The sequence below is a fragment of the Nerophis ophidion genome, linkage group LG26 (assembly GCF_033978795.1).
Source record: "Nerophis ophidion isolate RoL-2023_Sa linkage group LG26, RoL_Noph_v1.0, whole genome shotgun sequence".
NCBI classification, from domain to species: Eukaryota; Metazoa; Chordata; class Actinopteri; order Syngnathiformes; family Syngnathidae; genus Nerophis; species Nerophis ophidion.
Window position 1 is genome coordinate 37,205,359 of NC_084636.1, and position 22,665 is coordinate 37,228,023.

The window sequence follows — 22,665 nt, forward strand, 5'->3', positions numbered from 1 at the left end:
TGGTGCAAAAATATAACAATTTTTAAAAAGTAAGGAATCTCGTCCAATGACCTTTAATTAGGCTCTGAATTTAACCTTGTGGAGCATTTACTTATATGACACAATGCAAACAACCTGCTCTAGTCATGGTGCAAAAAAAAAAAAAAAAAAAAAAGTAAGGAATCCAGTCCGATGTCCTTTAATTAGGCTCTGAATTGAATCTTGTAAAGCATTTACTTATATGACCCAATGTAAAAAACCTGCCTTAGTCATGGTGCGAATATTAAAAAAAAAAGAAAAAAGTAAGGAATCTCGTCCAATGTTCTTTAATTAGGCTATGAATTGAATCTTGTGCAGCATTTACTTATATGACCCAATGAAAACAACCTGCCCTAGTCATGGTGCACAAATTAAACCATTTTAAAAAGTAAGGAATCTCGTCCAATTACCTTTAATTAGCCTCTGAATTGAATCTTGTGCAGCATTTACTTATATGACCCAATGTAAAAAACCTGCCTTAGTCATGGTGCGAATATTAAAAAAAATGAAAAAAGTAAGGAATCTCGTCCAATGTTCTTTAACTAAGCTATGAATTGAATCTTGTGCAGCATTTACTTATATGACCCTATGCAAACAACCTGCCCTAGTCATGGTGCACAAATTAAACCATTTTTAAAAAGTAAGGAATCTCGTCCAATTACCTTTAATCAGCCTCTGAATTGAATCTTGTGCAGCATTTACTTATATGACCCTATGCAAACAACCTGCCCTTGTCATGGTGCAAAAAATAAATACAAATAATCCAACCAACAGAAAAAGTCAACACACATGGTCTCACATGACAACTTGCTCACTGAACTAAGCACCAATAAACATTCACCCATTTAAAGCCATTGCAAAGCATGATGGGAAAACTGTAAAACACTCTCCCCACTTATCCATGTTTGGTGCTTTTTAGTTGCTTGATATTTCTGATGGATTACAAAACTTTAAGGAGGTTGTCATTGAAGTAAACAATGTAGGAGTCAAACATATTCTTAATATACTTTATATTAATGATTAATAATGAATATTTCTGTGGAAATAACTCATTTCACGAGGTATATATTTGCGATTTATAGTCCGGTTCGGCTAATATATAGAAAAACATTTTCTTTTGAAATGTAGTGAGTGCGGCTTATATCCCGGTGCGCTTTGTTTTCTGGAAATCACGGTAATCTTCCACCAAATGGGGAAAGAACATGTTATTTTGTAGACTAACAGATACTACATTGCTCCATTTGGAAACAATTAAGGTATGTCAATAAATATTTCTGTGTAAATAACTAATTTCACAACATATAGATCTGCGGTTAATATATGAAAACATTTATTCTTTTGCAATGTAGTGAGTGCGGCTTATATACCGGCGTGCATTGTCTGGAAAATACGGTAGTCTTCCATCAAATTAGGAAACAACATGTTATTTTGTAGACTAACAGATACTACATAGCTTCATTTGGAAACAATTAAGGTATGTCAATAAATATTTCTGTGTAAATAACTCATTTCACAAGGTATATATCTGTGACTTATAGTCCGGTGCGGCTAATATATGGAAGCATTTTTTGTTTTCCCAAAAATGTAGTGGGTGCGCCTTATATACCGGTGCATTTTGTCTGGAAAATACAGTCATCTTCCACCAAATGGAGGGGGAAACATGTTATTTTGTAGACTAACAGATACTGCACTGCTTCATTTGGAAACAATAAAAGTATGTCAATGAATATTTCTGAGTAAATAACTCATTTCACAAGGTATATATCTGCGACTCATAGTCCGGTGCGGCTAATATATGGAAAAGGTTTTTCTTTTGAAATGTAGTGGGTGTGCCTTACATACCGGTGCTCTTTGTCTGGAAAATACGGTCATCTTCCACCAAATGGGGACGGGGGGGGAAATAAGTAATTTGTGAAATAAGTAATTTCACAACATATATATCTGCGACTATGTCAATAAATATTGACATAGTATTTCTGTGTAAATAACTAATTCCACAACGTATATATCTGCAGCTTACAGCCTGTATAGTCCGGTGCGGCTAATTTATGGAAAATATTTTTTCTTTTGAAATGTTTTGAGTGCGGCTAATACATTGGTGCACTTTGTAGTCTGGAAAAAACGGTCATCTTCCACCAAATGGGAAAAAAACAAACATGTTATTTTGTAGACGAAAAGATACTACATTGCTCTATTTGGAAAAAAGTCAAGGTATGTCAATAAATATTTCTGTGTAAATAACTCATTTGACAACATATATATCTGCCACTTTTAGTCCAGTGCGGCTAATATATGAAAACATTTATTATTTTGCAATGTAGTGAGTGCGGCTTATATACCGGCGCGCTTTGTCTGGAAAATACGGTAGTCTTCCACCAAATTAGGAAACAACATGTTATTTTGTAGACTAACAGATACTACATCGCTTCATTTGGAAACAATTAAGGTATGTCAATAAATATTTCTGTGTAAATAACTCATTTCACAAGGTATTATCTGCAGCTTATAGTCCGGCACGGCTAATATATGGGAAATGTTTTTCTTTTGCAATGTACTGATTGCGCCTTACATGCCGGTGCACTTTGTAGTCTGGAAAATGCGGTAATCTTCCACCAAATGGGGGGGGGTAAAACATGTTATTTTGTAGACTAACAGATACTACATTGCTTCATTTGGAAACAATTAAGGGATGTCAATAAATATTTCTGAGTAAATAACTAATTTCACAACTTATATTTCTGCCACTTAAAGTTCGGTGCGGCCAATACATGGGAACATTTATTTCCCCCCCAAAAATGTAGTGGGTGCGCCTTATACACCAGTGTGCATTGTCTGGAAAATACAGTCATCTTCCACCAAATAGAGGGGGGGGGGACATGTTATTTTGTATACTGACAGATACTACATTGCTCCATTTGGAAACAATTAAGGTATGTAAATCAATATTTTTATGTAAATAACTCATTTGACAACATATATATCTGCCACTTATAGTCCAGTGCGACTAATATATGGGAAACATTTATTATTTTGCAATGTAGTGAGTGCGGCTTATATACCGGCGCGCTTTGTCTGGAAAATACGGTAGTCTTCCACCAAATTAGGAAACAACATGTTATTTTGTAGACTAACAGATACTACATTGCTTCATTTGGAAACAATTAAGGTATGCCAATAAATATTTATGTGTAAATAACTCATTTCACAACATATATATCTGCCTCTTTTAGTCTGGTGCGGCTAATATATGAAAACATTTATTCTTTTGCAATGTAGTGAGTGCGGTTAATATACCGGCACGCTTTGTCTGGAAAATACGGTAGTCTTCCACCAAATTAGGAAACAACATGTTATTTTGTAGACTAACAGATACTACATTGCTTCATTTGGAAACAATTAAGGTACGCCAATAAATATTTCTGTGTAAATAACTCATTTCACAAGGTATTTATCTGCGGCTTATAGTCCAGTGCGGTTAATATATGGAAGCATTTTTTGTTTCCCAAAAATGTAGTGGGTGCGCCTTATATACCTGTGCATTTTGTCTGGAAAATACGGTCATCTTCCACCAAATGGGGAAAAAACATGTTATTTTGTAGACTAACAGATGCTACATTGCTCCATTTGGAAACAATAAAAGTATGTCAATGAATATTTCTGAGTAAATAAGTCATTTCACAACGTACATATCTGCGACTTATAGTCCGGTGCGGCTAATATATGGAAAATGTTTTTCTTTTGAAATGTAGTGGGTGTGCCTTACATACCGGTGCTCTTTGTCTGGAAAATACGGTCATCTTCCACCAAATGGGGGTTGGGGGGGAAACATGTTATTTTGTAGACTAACAGATACTACATTGCTCTATTTGGAAACAATTAAGGTATGTAAATAAATATTTCTATGTAAATAACTCATTTGACAACATGTATATCTGCCACTTATAGTCCGGTGCGGCTAATATATGAAAACATTTATTCTTTTGCAATGTAGTGAGTGCGGCTTATATACCGGCGCGCATTGTCTGGAAAATACGGTAGTCTTCCACCAAATTAGGAAACAACATGTTATTTTGTAGACTAACAGATACTACATTGCTCCATTTGGAAACAATAAAGGTATGTCAATAAATATTTCTGTGTAAATAAGTCATTTCACAAGGTATTTATCTGTAGCTTATAGTCCGGCGCGGCTAATATATGGGAAATGTTTTTCTTTTGAAATGTACTGATTGCGCCTTACATACCGGTGCGCTTTGTAGTCTGGAAAATGCGGTAATCTTCCACCAAATGGGGGGGGACATGTTATTTTGTAGACTAACATATACTACATTGCTTCATTTGGAAACAATTAAGGTATGTCAATAAATATTTCTGTGTAAATAACTCATTTTACAACTTATATTTCTGCCACTTAAAGTTCGGTGCGGCCAATACATGCAAACATTTTTTTTTCCCCAAAATGTAGTGGGTGCGCCTTATATACCTGTGCACATTGTCTGGAAAATACGGTCATCTTCCACCAAATTGGGGGGGGGGACATGTTATTTTGTAGACTAACAAATACTACATTGCTCCATTTGGAAACAATTAAGGTATGTAAATAAATATGTCTATGTAAATAACTCATTTGACAACATATATATCTGCCACTTTTAGTCCGGTGCGGCTAATATATGAAAACATTTATTCTTTTGCAATGTAGTGAGTGCGGCTTATATACCAGCGCACTTTGTCTGGAAAATACGGTAATCTTCCACCAAATGAGGAAAAAACATGTTATTTCGTAGACTAACGGATACTAAATTGCTTCATTCAACAATTAAGGTATGTAAATAAATATTTATGTGTAAACACCTCATGTCACGAGGTATATACCTGCCACTTAAATGGAAATAGTGAGTGCGCCTTATATACCGGTGCGCTCTATAGCATGAAAAATAAGGTATATGAGATAAATGTGGATGTTGGACATGTTATGTAGGAAAAGTATCAGTATGAATCTGAGGGGAGACGGTGAGACAATCCCCCCCCACCCCCCCTCCCTCCCCACTAGTGCCATCTGTGCCATCTTGTTTTTAATAAAGCGCCCCATCCCTCGCCGCAATCTTCACATTGCACGATGGTGGGAAGCGTTCATCCGTCAGAATAACAACATTTTAATGCGTACACTGGCACGGCCATTTAATACGGAGACGAGGAGCGCGACGCCGGCGATGATCACTGGAACGCCATCGCGCCCGTTTAACACCCCGACGCCATTAAGACCTTCATCAAGGAAGAACGCCGCCCGGTTTGTCCTCGCTCTTCCTGGGAATGTGGGCCATTGCGATGAGTTATGCTAATTTGTTGGGGCAATGAATGCATTAATTTCATTAGCACACGGCCTCACAGCAATAATTAGCAGAGTAGGTGTGTCACAAGCAATCATGGCCACGTTTGCCACTTCATTATGAAGATTTGCCGGGGAGGGACCTGGATGTGACACGAGTCGCCCAGGGAAGAACCGCCGTGCTGAGGCAAGGTGCCGGACGCCCATCGTGTGTGTGTGTTTGTGTGTGTGTGGGGGGGGGGGTCCCCCTGCTGGCACGATGTTTGCATGTTGACAGCTCACATTCCGGACTAATTAGCACAAAGAGCGCAGGGCGAGCTGGTGCTCGGTCAGTCCAGGAGGGCGCGGCGCTAACGAGACGCCCGGCGGACCCGGCCACGTCCGAGCACGGAGGCCGGCGGCGGGTTGGGGAGGGGGAGGGGCGGACGTGTGTGCGAGACGACCACTTCCTGTCTTTGGCGCTGATTAGGGGCCGCTAACGCCACGGGGCGGAGGTCAGGGGGAGGGGCTAACATTCATGTCCTAATGAAGTTGAGGCACGTAACGACGTCCGTGCAATTAGGAACATTGCAGAGATCATTACTGGCACATCATCATCATCATCATCATCATCATCATCATCATCACGTCCAAAGGAAATAATCGATGTTTTCATGTTAGACGCAAATGATAGTCGGTCGTATCCCTCATCGTTGTTGTCTTGTTTGCTGGACTGCAAGATGATGCAAAAACTAATGACGAATTAACAGGCATAAATGACCCTGATGTATCCCATATGATACATTGATGCTGATCATACAAACAACAACAAATAGCTTCCAATCAAACTCATGAATGACAACAAATGTCAGGTCTTGTTTTTTATTTTATATATATATATATATATATATATATATATATATATATATATATATATATATATATATATATATATATATATCAATCATTCAATCAATCAATGTTTACTTATATAGCCCTAAATCACTAGTGTCTCAAAGGGCTGCACAAACCACTACGACATCCTCGGTAGGCCCACATAAGGGCAAGGAAAACTCACACCCAGTGGGACGTCGGTGACAATGATGACTATGAGAACCTTGGAGAGGAGGAAAGCAATGGATGTCGAGCGGGTCTAACATGATACTGTGAAAGTTCAATCCATAATGGATCCAACACAGTCGCGAGAGTCCAGTCCAAAGCGGATCCAACACAGCAGCGAGAGTCCCGTTCACAGCGGAACCAGCAGGAAACCATCCCAAGCGGAGGCGGATCAGCAGCGCAGAGATGTCCCCAGCCGATACACAGGCGAACAGTACATGGCTACCGGATCGGACCGGACCCCCTCCACAAGGGAGAGTGGGACCAACATGCCGGATTGTAGTCAGCTGGAGGCGTGTCTTAATGAAATTAAACAATGGATGTCCGCTAACTTTTTGCAACTCAACGCCAAAAAAACGGAAATGCTAATTATCGGTCCTGCTAGACACCGACCTCTATTTAATGATACAACTCTAACATTTGACAACCAAACAATTAAACAAGGCGACTCGGTAAAGAATGTGGGTATTATCTTCCACCCAACTCTCTCCTTTGAGGCACACATTAAAAGCGTTACTAAAACGGCCTTCTTTCATCTCCGTAATATCGCTAAAATTCACTCCATTTTGTCCACTAAAGACGCTGAGATCATTATCTTAACGTAGTCCGAGGTCACATTGTTATGGGAGACGCACTGCAGCCTATCAGTAAGATAAGATATATATATATATATATATATATATATATACACACACATATATATACATATACACATACATATATACATATACACATACACACATACATACATTTATATATATATATATATATATATATATATATATAAACACACATATATACATATACACATACATATATACACATACACATACACATACACATACACACATAAACACATACACACACATATATATATATATATATATATATATATATATATATATATATATATATTTATATATATATATATATATATATATATATATATATATATATATATATATATATGTCTTGATTGGATTATCCAGAGAATAGTGCTCGATACCGTGGTAGAGCGCAATATGTAGGTGTGAGAAAAATCACAAGACTACTTCATCTCTACAGAACTGTTTCATGAGGGGTTCCCTCAATCATCAGGGAACCCCATATATATATATATATATATATATATATATATATATATAAATATATATATATATGTGGGCAGTGGAAGAGGGGTTAGTGCGTCTGCCTCACAATACGAAGGTCGTGAGCAGTCCTGGGTTCAATCCTGGGCTCGGGATCTTTCTGTGTGGAGTTTGCATGTTCTCCCCGTGAATGCGTGGTTTCCCTCCGGCTACTCCGGCTTCCTCCCACCTCCAAAGACATGCACCTGGGGATAGGCCCCTCCCACCTCCAAAGACATGCACCTGGGGATAGGCCCCTCCCACCTCCAAAGACATGCACCTGGGGATAGGCCCCTCCCACCTCCAAAGACATGCACCTGGGGATAGGCCCCTCCCACCTCCAAAGACATGCACCTGGGGATAGGCCCCTCCCACCTCCAAAGACATGCACCTGGGGATAGGCCCCTCCCACCTCCAAAGACATGCACCTGGGGATAGGTTGATTGGCAACACTAAATGGTCCCTAGTGTGTGAATGTTGTCTGTCTATCTGTGTCGGCCCTGCCATGAGGTGGCGACTTGTCCAGGGTGTACCCTTGTACTATGTTGTATTTGTACTATGTTGCACTTGATATGGTCTGATATGGCACTTAGTCAGTGATGCGTTTACAGACACACAACAAGTGGGACAACTCCAACACCACACGTAATGTATAATTCCAGGTGGTTACACTATGACTTACCAATCAAATGTGTACTTATTATACTGTCATTTATTAAGAATCTTCATTTATAAATATTAATAATGTCATTAAATTAAATAAATACTAATACAAAATATGTATTTTACAAACAGAAAGTTAGAGGAATGCCCAAATGATCCCGTGCAACGTAAATGTTTTATTGGCAACTATCTGAATGGGGTACACATCACACACAAATACAACACTAGTACACAACTCATTAACAACAATATTATTGTAAGTGGGCCAAAAGACTTAATTGGAAAATAATCACATGGAAAATACTGGTATTTGATTCTAATAAGACATTTAACATTGTTGAAGGTCTGGTGCATCAACATCAAACTCCATCTCAAACCCTCGCCAGCCGCCTCACGTCTCTCCTACGTCTACGGCTTTTTTCTGGGAAAAGTTCACACTGCTGCAATTTAAAGACGGCCGGCGGATTATCTGGCTTTGACGGAGAGCAGGACGCCGCGTCGAGGCCTTCTAAGCCGCCACCCTGACACCGCATGACACTTGAAAGGAATGCCTACTAGGTGTGTGTGTGTGTGTGTGTGTGTGTGTGTGTGTGTGTGTGTGTGTGTGTGTGTGTGTGTGTGTGTGTGTGTACCTCCTTCCAGGGACATGACATCAGCCCATTAAGGAGACTTTGTCAAAGAGACAAGGGCCGTCCTACAACTAGCATAACAGATTAGTGCTAACGATGTAGCGTGATGAGCATGTGCAGATATGGTCTTACATGTGCAAACTACAGGCAGGCCAGTCTAGTACCTGCACTCTTTTACTATGAAACCACGCTGTGGCAACGTCTTGCCGAAATAAGCAGGGGCGTCCAAAAGCTGCATGTACCTTTCAGCATGAATGGTGCCTTCACAGATGTGTAAGTTACCCATGCCTTGGCCACTAATGCACCCCCATACCATCACACATGCTGGCTTTTACACTTTGCGCCTAGAACAGTCCGGATGGTTCTTTTCCTCTTTGTTCGTCCACAGTTTTCAAAAACAATTTGAAATGTGGACTCGTGAGACCACAGAACACTTTCCCACTTTGCACCAGTCCATCTTAGATGAGCTCGGGCCCAGCGAAGCCGCGCGGCGTTTCTGGGTGTTGTTGATAAATGGCTGTGGCTTTGCATGGTAGAGTTTTAACTTGCACTTACAGATGTAATGACTGACTGTAGTCACTGGCAGTAGTTGTCTGAAGTGTTCCTGAGCCCACGTGGTGATATCCTTTACACACTGATGTGGCTTTTTGATACAGTAGCGCCTGAGGGATCCAAGGTGCGTAATATCCTGCCTTACGTGCAGTGATTTCTCCACATTATCCGAACCTTTTGATGATATTACGGAGCGTAGATGTTAAAATCCCTAAATTCCTTGTTGAGAAATGTTGTTCTTCAACAATTTGCTCTGGCATTTGTTGACAAAGTGGTGACCCTCGCCCCGTCTTTGTTTGTGAATTTCATGGAAGTTGCTTTTATACCCAATCATGGTAGGTACCCACCTGTTCCCAATTAGCCTGTTCACCTGTGGGATGTTCCAAATAAGTGTTTGATAAGCATTCTTTAACTTTCTCAGTCGAAGTGTTTCCGGGTGTTGTTGATAAATGGCTTTGGCTTTGCATAGTAGAGTGTGAACATGAAATATCTTGTCTTAGCAGTCCATTCAATTGAGGATTTGCAAATTATTGTATTCTCTTATTCTTATTTACCATTTACACAACATGACAAATTTTAGTTCCAGCTCAGGTGGTGTTTGAGGACTTGGGTACAAAATCATACATATGAGCCCTTAAAGGGGAAGCGTACTTTTTTTCTTTATCATTCCAAATCTTAATTTAATTCAAGAAGGTATGTTTTTTTTATGCATTCTACTAGTCAAGTTGGAAGTAGTTAACAATCGAGGAAATGGGAAAATGACCACCAACAATACTTTGTTTACATCATGTGACCTGAATATTAACCAAGTATTTGCGATATTGTTGTTATAAGTGCTAACGTCGAGGAACTACTTCTTGGCAGCTAACTAGCTTATGCAGATACATCAACATAGCGAGCTGCTGCATGGCCTCTGAGTTGGTGACAGTTGATTTGAGATGATAAATCATGCTTCTCACCTGGATAGTAGAAGGTTGTGGACGTAAACCGAGAAGTTGTTCAACTCTGACATCCAATTTAGACCTGGAGATGGCAAGAAAGACACAAAAAGACATTTGTCACTTTTTTTTCTAACCAACATGACTATTATGATTAATTTTTCATCTTGAACGGAAAGATATAAACATCCCATCTGTTGGCATCCCAGTGAGAGCAGACATTGTACAGTAAGTTATTGTCTCATAATGTTCATAGTTCTATTTCCTGTTTAGCACTTAACAGTAGTGCTACATGCTAGTCACTCAGCTTCTCTAAAACTTGTAAAGCACCCTCAGTATATTCAGCCTCAAAAATATACGGTTCTGGATCATCATTTGTCCCAAAGTAGTCGTTGGATCTGCAGTGTTGAAAGATCCTGTGAACGTTGCCACATATCTGACAGCGGACATTTTATCATGTAAATATGGAGACGCTTCTGATGGTGTGTTTGACGGAAAAGCAGTTGGATAGTGTAAAAGTCCAGTCTCGAAGGTAAATGCTCTACATTATTATTATTATTATATAACTACAAAAAACTACGATAATTATTTTTATAGAGACGTGCAATTAAATTCTATATATATATATATATATATATATATATATATGTATATATATATACATATATATATTAAAATGATAAATGGGTTGTACTTGTATAACGCTTTGACACTACTTCCACATTTACCCATTCACACACACATTCACACACTGATGGAGGGAGCTGCCATGCAAGGCGCTAACCAGCACCCATCAGGAGCAAGGGTGAAGTGTCTTGCTCAGGACATAACAGACGTGACGAGGTTGGTACTAGGTGGGGTTTGAACCAGGGACCCTCGGGTTGAGCACGGCCACTCTTTCACTGCGCCACACCGTCCATTTATATATATATATATATATATATATATATATATATATATATATATATATATATATATATATATACACACACACATATACATATACATAAGCATATCTATGTATATATTATATACACACACACATATATATATATATATACATATAAACATATATATACACACATATATATATGTATGTATGTATATATATATATATATAAATATACATAGATATATTTATTCATACATACATATATATATATATATATATATATATATATATATATATATATACATATACATATGGAGAGTGGCTGTGCACAACTTGAGGGTCCCTGGTTCAAATCCCACCTAGTACCAACCTCGTCACGTCTGTTGTGTCCTGAGCAAGACACTTCACCCTTGCTCCTGATGGGTGCTGGTTAGCGCCTTGCATGGCAGCTCCCTCCATCAGTGTGTGAATGTGTGTGTGAATGTGGAAGTAGTGTCAAAGCGCTTTGAGTACCTTGAAGGTAGAAAAGCGCTATACAAGTACAACCCATTTATCATTAATTATATGTGTATGTATGAATATACAATATATATATATATATACATATATATATATATATATATATATATATATATATATATATATATATATATGTATATATATATATATATATATAATAGGGCTGCGAATCTTTGGGTGTCCCACGATTCGATTCAATATAGATTCTTGGGGTCGCGATTCGATTATAAATCGATTTTTTCGATTCAACGCGATTCTCGATTTAAAAACGATATTTTTCCAATTCAAAAGTATTGTGTATTCATTGAATACATAGATTTCAGCAGGATCTACCCTAGTCTGCTGACATGCTAGCAGAGTAGTAGATTTTTGTAAAACGCTTTTATAATTGTAAAGGACAATGTTTTATCAACTGATTGCAATAATGTACATTTGTTTTAACTATTAAATGAACCAAAAATCTGACTTATTTGATCTTTGTGAAAAGATTGGACACAGTGTGTTGTCCAGTTTATGAGATGCCATGCAAGTGTAAGCAACTGTGACACTATTGTTATTTTTGACTATTTTTATAAATGTCTAATGATAATGTCAATGAGGGATTTTTAATCACTGCTATGCTGAAATTATAACTAATATTGATACTGTTGTTGATAATATTTATGTTTGTTTCACTACTTTTGTTTTGTTCTGTGTGGTGTTTGTGTCTCCTCTCAATTGTTCTGTTTATTGCAGTTCTGAGTGTTGCTGGGTCAGCTTTGCTTTTGGACTTGGATTGTATTGTTATGGTATTGTTGTGTAGTGGTTTGTTGGATTGATAAAAAAAACAAAATAAAAGATTAAAAAAAAACCATTTAAAAAAAACAAGAATCGATTCTGAATCGCACGTGAGAATCGCGATTCAAATTCAAATCGATTTTTCCTACACCCCTAATATATATATATATATCCATCCATCTGCCGCTTATCCGAGGTCGGGTCGCGGGGGCAGCAGCCTAAGCAGAGAAGCCCAGACTTCTCTCTCTCCAGCCACTTGGTCTAGCTCTTCCCGGGGGATCCCGAGGCGTTCCCAGGCCAGCCGGGAGACATAGTCTTCCCAACGTGTCCTGGGTCTTCCCCGTGGCCTCCTACCGGTTGGACGTGCCCTAAACACCATTTGGGTGGCATCCTGACCAGATGCCTGAACCACCTCATCTGGCTCCTCTCCATGTGGAGGAGCAGCGGCTTTACTTTGAGTTCCTCCCGGATGGCAGAGCTTCTCACCCTATCTCTAAGGGAGAGACCCGCCACCCGGCGGAGGAAACTCATTTGGGCCGCTTGTACCCGTGATCTTATCCTTTCGGTCATGACCCAAAGCTCATGACCATAGGTGAGGATGGGAACGTAGATCGACCGGTAAATTGAGAGCTTTGCCTTCCGGCTCAGCTCCTTCTTCACCACAACAGATCGATACAACGTCCGCATTACTGAAGACGCCGCACCGATCCGCCTGTCGATCTCACCATCCACTCTTCCCTCACTCGTGAACAAGACTCCTAGGTACTTGAACTCCTCCACTTGGATCAGGGTCTCCTCCCCAACCCGGAGATAGCATTCCACCCTTTTCCGGGCGAGAACCATGGACTCGGACTTGGAGGTGCTGATTCTCATTCCGGTCGCTTCACACTCGGCTGCGAACCGATCCAGTGAGAGCTGAAGATCCCGGTCAGATGAAGCCATCAGGACCACATCATCTGCAAAAAGCAGAGACCTAATCCTGCGGTCACCAAACCGGAACCCCTCAACGCCTTGACTGCGCCTAGAAATTCTGTCCATAAAAGTTATGAACACAATCAGACAGTCCGATACCCCATATATATATATATATATATATATATATATATATATATATATATATATATATATATTGATTGGATTATCCAGGGAATAGTGCTCGATAACCAGTCTACATGTGCTTTGTGGACTTGGAGAAGGCATTCGACCGTGTCCCTCGGGAAGTCCTGTGGGGAGTGCTCAGAGAGTATGGGGTTCGGACTGTCTTATTGTGGCGGTCCACTCCCTGTATGATCAGTGTCAGAGCTTGGTCCGCATTGTCCGCAGTAAGTCGGACACGTTTCCAGTGAGGGTTGGACTCCGCCAAGGCTGTCCTTTGTCACCCATTCTGTTCATAACTTTTATGGACAGAATTTCTAGGCGCAGTCAAGGCGTTGAGGGGTTCCGGTTTGGTGACCGCAGGATTAGGTCTCTGCTTTTTGCAGATGATGTGGTCCTGATGGCTTCATCTGGCCAGGATCTTCAGCTCTCACTGGATCGGTTCGCAGCCGAGTGTGAAGCGACCGGAATGAGAATCAGCACCTCCAAGTCCGAGTCCATGGTTCTCGCCCGGAAAAGGGTGAAATGCCATCTCCGGGTTGGGGAGGAGACCCTGCCCCAAGTGGAGGAGTTCAAGTACCTAGGAGTCTTGTTCACGAGTGGGGGAAGAGTGGATGGTGAGATCGACAGGCGGATCGGTGCGGCGTCTTCAGTAATGCGGACGTTGTATCGATCTGTTGTGGTGAAGAAGGAGCTGAGCTGGAAGGCAAAGCTCTCAATTTACCAGTCGGTCTACGTTCCCATCCTCACCTATGGTCATGAGCTTTGGGTCATGACCGAAAGGACAAGATCACGGGTACAAGCGGCCCAAATGAGTTTCCAGGTCTCTCCCTTAGAGATAGGGTGAGAAGCTCTGCCATCCGGGAAGAACTCAAAGTAAAGCTGCTGCTTCTCCACATGGAGAGGAGCCAGATGAGGTCAGGATGCCACCTGAACGCCTCCCTAGGGAGGTGTTTAGGGCACGTCCAACCAGTAGGAGGCCACGGGGAAGACCCAGGACACGTTGGGAAGACTATGTCTCCCGGCTGGCCTGGGAACGCCTCGGGATCCCCTGGGAAGAGTTAGACAAAGTGGCTGGGGAGAGGGAAGTCTGGGCTTCTCTGCTTAGGCTGTTGCCCCCGCGACCCGACCTCGGATAAGCGAAAGAAGATGGATGGATGGTGCTCGATACCGTGGTAGAGCGCAATATATAGTTGTGGGAAAAAAATCACAAGACTACTTCTTCTCTACAGAACTGTTTCATGAGGGGTTCCCTCAATCCTGATGATTGAGGGAACCCCTCATGAAACAGTTCTGTAGAGATGAAGTAGTTTTGTGATTTTTTCCACACCTATATATATATATACTGTATATTATATAAACAATATACTTTTTGACAACGTTTTAATCAATGTCTGGTTTTTAAGTTGATTTAACATTGAAACTTGGTCATGTCCCAACCTATATTCCACAACACAAACACAACATTGAAACAACATGCTTATTGACGTTGATATGACATTGAAATGTGGTCATTTGCCAACCAACAACGTGGATCCAACGTTAGAAACCAAACGTTGTTTCAATTTCCAAATACAACTATTTGGCAAGGTTGTTTGAAAGTCACAGGTTCGTATAATCAAAGTTGTATCAATGTTTTGATACAGCTTTCAGCCATATGGCCCAGCCCTATGTTAGTACATACTATATCTATGTTCCAAATGGTAGTTTTCTTTCTAAAAGTTGCATGGGTGCTGCTTTAGGTCGTATTGAAAAAACTCTAATTTGTTTGTTTAATTGTGCTCGGAGGCGTTTGAAGTGCATCATGGGAGATGGCGTCCATGTCAAGTAGCATTGAGATGTAGCCGCTCTCATCGCATGGTAACACTTTTTTATTTGTCCCCAAATATATCCTGAGAGGCCTCGTTCTGGTCTGAGTGGCGGCCATAATAAGTCCTGCCTCGCAGCTACCGCGGCGTCCATGTGTGTGTGTGTGTGTGTGTGTGTGTGTGTGTGTGTGTGTGTGTGTGTGTGTTCTTGTATGTCGACCCTTCCTGAGACATGAAGAAGGAAAAGTATCTTCCATATGAGGAGGTGTGGACAAGTGATGACATGAGAGGCAAATACTAGAGTCTGTGAACATTGCTCCAAAGTCAGGATTTTTGTGTTGATTTAATGTGCATACAAAAGTAAACAAAGGCAGCAATATGTGACAAATACACTACACTACTAAGACTATAGTGGCCATTAATAGTTAGCTTCTACAGCCGGGTTGCCCAAAGTGCGGCACAGGGGCCATCTGTGGTCCCTGACTCCTTTGTCATCGGACTTAAAAGAACATTACACACAACGAAACAGAGATCTCATTTGCAGCCCTGCTGGTGACATCCATCAAAATGAGGGTGGTCCCAAAAAGGAAGGATTTTTCACACTGACTGTGTGTCGCTTTTAAAAGTGGTCCCCCTCTGGTCAACATATGAAATAACAAGTGTGTGTAAGAAATTGAAATGCGCCCCATTTGGCTAAAATTAACTCATACAAATCAAATAAATATGTATATAGAGACATACTGTAATAACTTGAAGTAAATAATGAAGATCAAAAAACAATTACAAACATTTTTTAATTTTTTCTTATATAATTGTGAACAATTTCTCATATTTTTTCTGTTTCTGTAATATTGCAATATTTTCTCGTTCAGTTTATACTCTTTTAATGCAAAATGGTGAATTTTTCATATAAAATTCTGACTTTTATCACAATATTGCCCTTTTTTTGTTCTTGTAAAATAGTGAATTTTTTAAAGTAAAATTATGACTTTTATCATTTTGCAGGGTAAAATTCCGATTATTATTATAATATTGCCAAAATGTTAAAGTTTTCTTATAAAATTGGGAACACTTTCTTATATACTGTTTCTGTAATATTGCAATATTTTCTTGTAAAATTATTACTTTTATGTAAAAATATTTTTTTTATGCAAACAATGATATTTTTCATAAAATTCTGAATCGTATCACAAAATTGCAATTTTTTTTGTTGTTCTTGTAAAATAGTGAAATTTTTTGAGTAAAATTAGGACTTGAGTCATAATTTTTGCTGAGTAAAATTCTGATTAATATTATAATATTGCCAACATTTTCTCATATTCTTTCTGTTTCTGTAATATTGCAATATTTTGTCGCAAAATTAATACTTTCATGTACAATGATGACTTTTTTAATGAAAAATGGTCATGAAATTCTGACTTATCAAAACATTGCCATTTTTGTGTTGTTCTTGTAAAATAGTGATTTTTTTTTAGTAAAATTCACATTATCATTATATTGCCAACAGTTTGGAAGTTTTCTTATAAAATTACGACTCTTTTCATAAAATTGCCAACATTATAAGCTTTTCTTGTAAAATTGCGATTGTTATTGAGTACAATTCCAACTTTTATTATAATATTGCACAAATGTTCTGTTTGTCTTGTAAAATTTTGACTTGCATTGAGTAAAATGATGACTTTTATCATAATTATTAATTTAACATTTTAAAGTTTTCTCATAAAATTGGGAACAATTTCTCATATTCTGTTTCTGTAATATTGCAATATTTTTTCGTAAAAGTATTACTTTTTCATACAAAATTGTGACATTTGTCGTATCAAATTCTGACTTTTATCACAATATTGCCAATTTTATTGCTGTTCTTTTAAAATTGTGACTTTTTTGAGTAAATTATGACTTTAAAATATGACTTTAATCATAATTTTTGCAGGGTAAAAATCCGATCATTATTATAATATTGCCCAATTTTTTAAAGTTTTCACATAATATTGGGAACAATTTCTTATATTCTATTTCTGTAATATAGCAACATTTTCTCATAAAATTATGACTTTTTAATGAAAATTGGTGACATTTGTCGTATAAAATTGTGACTTGTATCACAATATTGTCCATTTTTTGTTGTTTTTGTAAAACTGTGATATTTTTGGAATAAAATTATAACTTTGCTTTATGTAAAATGATGACTTTTTAATGCAAAATGGTGACATTTGTCAAAAAATATTGCCCATTTGTTGCTGTTCAAGTAAAATGGTGAAATTTTTTTTAGTAAAATTATGACTCTTGTCATCATTTTTGCGGAGTAAAATTCAGAATAATATTATAATATTGCCAACATTTTCTCATATTCTTTCTGCTTCTGTAATATTGCAATATTTTCTCGTAAAATTATTACTTTTGTGTAAAATTATTACTTTCATCTAAAATTACTTTTTTTAATGGAAAATGGTGATATTTGTCAAAAAATTCTGACTTTTATCCCAATATTGCCAACTTTTGTGTTGTTCTTGTAAAAAAGTGACATTTCTTGAGTAAAATTATGACCTTTGTCATAATTCTGCCAAGTACAATTTTAATTATTATTATAATATTGCCAACATTTTTAAGTTTTCTTATAAAATTGGGAACAATTTGTCATATTCTGCTACTGTAATATTGCAATATTTTCTTGTCAAAATATAACTTTTCTTTATGTAAAATGATAACTTTTTAACGCAAAATGGTGACATTTGTCGTGAAATTCTGACTTAGCACAATATTTCCCATTCTTTTGTTGTTCTTGTAAAAAATAGTGACTATTTTGGAGCAAAATTTTAACTGTTCTTTATGTAATACGATGACCTTTTAATGCAAAATGGTGACTTTTGTCATGTAAAATTCCGACTTTTATCACAATATTGCCATTTTTTATTGTTCTTGTAAAATAGTGACATTTTTGGAGTAAAATTATGACTTTTATCATTATTATTGCCAAAAATATTTTTTCTTATAAAATTGTGACTTTTGTTGAGTAAAGTTACGACTCTTTTCATAAAATTGCCAAAATTTTAAGCTTTTCTTTTCTTATTGCGACTGTTATTGAATACAATTCCAACTTTTATCATAAAATTGCACAAATCTTTTGTTTTTCTTGTAAAATTTGGACTTGTGTTGAGTAAAATGATGACTTTTATTATAATACTGCCAAAATTCTAAGTTTTTCTTGTGTAATTTTTACCTTTTTCTTGCGAAATCTCAACTCATTTTTCAAAACAAGTTTTTTTATATGTGCATATTATTTACATTTTCTTAATGTTGTAAATACACATCTTTGAATATCTAGAAAGGCTGCTCCTACAGAGGGAGGCATTTTTCTCAGGTCTCAAGAAGGTAACATACAAGAATGTGTGTGTTTGTTTTTGTGTGTGTGTGTGTGTGTGTGTGTGTGTGTGTGTGTGTGTGTGTGTGTGTGTGTGTGTGTGTGTGTGTGTGTGCGCGTGAAGAGAACCGGTCCCCACCCTGCGCCTGAGGTCCTGGGTGTAATTGCGAGATGACGGGGGCCCGGCACACAAAGGCTGCTCACAGCGCCCGAGGAGGCGGGCGCAATAATCTTAGTAACGAGGCAAGGATGAGGACGCTGCCTTCCTCACGCAGCCATGACCGCGGGCCACGTCCTCTCATTCCTTAAGTGGCGTGTATGATCCAACAACACCATCCTCCTTCCTCCAGCCGAGACTACTTGGCCATCATTTGCATCCACGCGGGTGTAAAGGAAGAGAAAAAAAAAGAGGTTGTCACCTGAGACACATTAGCTTTAATTACAGCGCGGCGTGTGCATACAAATAGCTAATTGCAGCCGTGCATGAAGACGACTTCATTTGACAAACCGCCACAAAAGCATTTGTTCGCCGGCAAAACCGCGCCGCCGCTCTTATGAATAATTCTCAAATTCCCGGCAATCAACTTTTAAAGATATCGTAAATCCTCTTTAAGGAGCCCCATTTGTTACGCCGGGGATGCTAATAAAGCCTCCGCTTCCTCATGCACGCCGACGCCGACCACTGGATGTTGATGGAGATGACACCACCGCCTCTTTCGCCAATTTACCGCCTATAGTCGGGGAGCGAGGGGGCGGGGCTTGCAGGGGAAAAGGAAATATTTATTCGTGAAAAAAAGTCCTTTTTGGAGCTGAACAGCACATTTTTTTCTGTCCAAGCACGTTTTTTTCTCACTTTTAACGGCGATAAATCACCCACATGAGGTCATAAGGAGGTTACCGTCATTAGGAGAGACCGCGTTCACGACCGACGCCGACTCAACTTATGCCGACTTTGAGCTACGAGTACGACTGACAAATGTAAGACAAAGATAAGACCTTCTGGAGGAAAGTTCCGTGGTCAGATGAAACAAAAAACTGAGCTGTTTGGCCACAATACCCAGCAATATGTTTGGAGGCCTTTAATCCCAGGAACAGCATGCCTACCGCCAAGCATGGGGGTGGCAGTATTATGCTCTGGGCCTGTTTTGCTGCCAATGGAACTAGTGCTTTAAATGGGACAATGAAAAAGGAGGATTAGCTCCAAATTGTTCAGGAGAAGCTAAAATAGTCAGCCCAGAGGTTGGGTCTTGGGCACAGTTTGGTCTTCCGGACCCCAAACACACCTCAAAAGTGGTAAAGTAATAGCGAAATCAGGCTAGGATGAAGGTTTTAGAATGGCCGTTCCCAAAATCCTGACTTAAACGTGTGGACAATGCTGAAGAAACAAGCCCAGGTCAGAAAAAAACAACACTTAGCTGAACTGTGCCAATTTTGTCAAACATTCAAGCTTGTCGGAAGTTTACCAAAAAGTGCCTTATTGCAGGTAAACTTGCCAAGGGACATGTAAGCAAATATTAACATTGCTGTACGTATACTTTTGATTGCTCAAATTTCCAGTAGAGCCATAATAAATTCATAAAAGAAGCAAACTTCATGAATATTTTTCGTGAGCAACAAGTATGTGCTCCAATCACTATATCACAAAAAAACAAGAGTTGTAGAAATGATTGGAAACTCAAGACAGCCATGACATAATAATAATAATAATAATAATAATAGATTGTATTTGTAAACACTTTTCATTGAGCAAACCACCTCACAGTGCTACAATGTATTAAAAAAATATATACGTAATGAAAATAAACAAAAATAAAAACTATAACTACCATGCATATATCTAAAAAAAAAAGTTTGAAAAAAATGTTTTTTAAGCCTTTTTTAAAAGCATTCACAGTCTGTGGTGCCCTCAGATGGTCAGGGAGAGGGTTCCACAAACTGGGAGCATTACGCTCTTTACAAGTGTATGTATACTTTTGACCACTTATATAAAACAGCTATTTTGGATAAGTCAATAAAAGAAAGAGTTGGTAAAAAAAACTAATACTACTATTAATAATAATAACCGCTGGTTACTATTTCCGTGTTACATTAAAATGATTGAAACAACATGATAACACCTTGATAGGATTGTGGACCGGCTGCCGTTCGCTTGCCAGCGAGCTTAAGTGCTATCATGAAAACAAGAGACATGAAAGTCTTTCCCTTCAATTAAAAGAAAAACCCACCATACCACAACCTAAACTTGTATAAACACTTTACTAAAATAGAGTGTTCACTAGGGTTGTCCCCAGACAAATATTTTGGTACCGGTACTAAAATGTATTTCGTTACTTTACTAAATAAAGGGGAGCACAAAATCATTGTTGTAACAAAAAATGTTCGTATACATGAAACATATGTTTATTATTGCCATTTAGTCCTTAAATAAAATGTTGAACATACTAGACAACTTGCCTTTTAGTAGTAAGTAAACAAACAAAGATATATATACCTAAATTGTTGCCAAACGGTGTCTGCAACGAGGCAGCAAAACGGCTGATCAGACAAAACAGAAATTATGGTCATGGACCCACTGGCTGCGCAAGCTAGCTCTCCAGTCAGCTAAATGGACTCGGTTTAGTAAGTGTGAAGCGTTTTAGTTGTATTGTAAAACTTGTAAACGTTGCTATTAAAAGGCAGAAAGGAGAGGGAATGTCAACACAAGCATGGAAAACATTCAACACTTAACTATTGCATTTAACAGTTCAGTTGCAAAAATAAGAATATGTAAGAAATGCTTCATGAAGTGAAAAGAAAAAAGAAAGGTGTGCACAAACTATATTTGTATCTAAATACAGCAATCCATTACAGTTCTATCCAAATTTTTCACGGCTAATTTTACTGATTTATGGAACTTAATTTGTATTATATTGATTATGCATCTGTTTTATGCACAATTATGATTATCAACACACCGAACCTTATCAGCCACCTGGAACATCATCATGGCTACAGAGATGTTTTAAAAAGATGGCTGCTAGTGAAGAGTCTGCCCTTTAAGAAAGGTGTTCACAAACTTTATTAGTATCTAAATATAGCAATCCATTACAGTTCTATCCACATGTGTCATGGCTAATTTTACTGATTTTCGGAACTTAATTTTTATTATATTGATTATGCATCTCTGGTTTATCGCCCGTCTTTATGCACAATTATGATTATGAACACATCAAACCTTATCAGCCACCTGGAACATCGTCATTGCTACAAAGATGGCTGCTACTGAAGAATATGCCCCAAAAGAAAGGTGTGTAAAAACTTTATTAGTATCAAAATATAGCAATCCATTACAGTTCTATCCAAATGTTTCATGGCTAATTTTACTGATTTACAGAATTTAATTTTTATTATATTGATTATGCATCTCTGTTTTATCGCCCGTCCTTATGTACAATTATGATTATCAACAATTCAAACCTTATCAGCCACCTGGAACATCATCATTGCTACAAAGACGACTGCTATTGAAGAATCTGCCCCCCAAAAAATGTGTGCAGAAACTATATTTGTATCTAAATATAGCAATCCATTACAGTTCTATCCACATGTGTCATGGCTAGATTTACTGATTTTCTGAACTTAATTTTTATCAGATTGATTACGCATCTCCGTTTTATGCACAATTATGATTGACACATCAAACCTTATCAGCCACCTGGAAAATCATCATGGCTACAAAAAGATTTTGAAAAGATGGCGGCTACGGAAGAGTCTGCCCCAAAGAAAGGTGTGCAAAAACTATATATATATTATATTGATTATGCGTCTCTGTTTTATCGCCCGGCCTTATGTACAACTATGATGATCAACACATCAAACC

General features: G+C 38.3%; 1 long non-coding RNA gene across 1 annotated transcript in view; it reads right to left on the bottom strand.

Annotated features, from left to right (window-relative positions):
• The window catches only part of LOC133543664 (uncharacterized), a 62,816-nt gene that overhangs the window by 14,574 nt on the left and 25,577 nt on the right, over positions 1-22,665 (bottom strand). Inside the window, exon 2 of the long non-coding RNA XR_009804469.1 lies at positions 10,376-10,439. This is a non-coding gene — a long non-coding RNA (uncharacterized LOC133543664). The remainder of the gene's footprint in view (positions 1-10,375; positions 10,440-22,665) is intronic.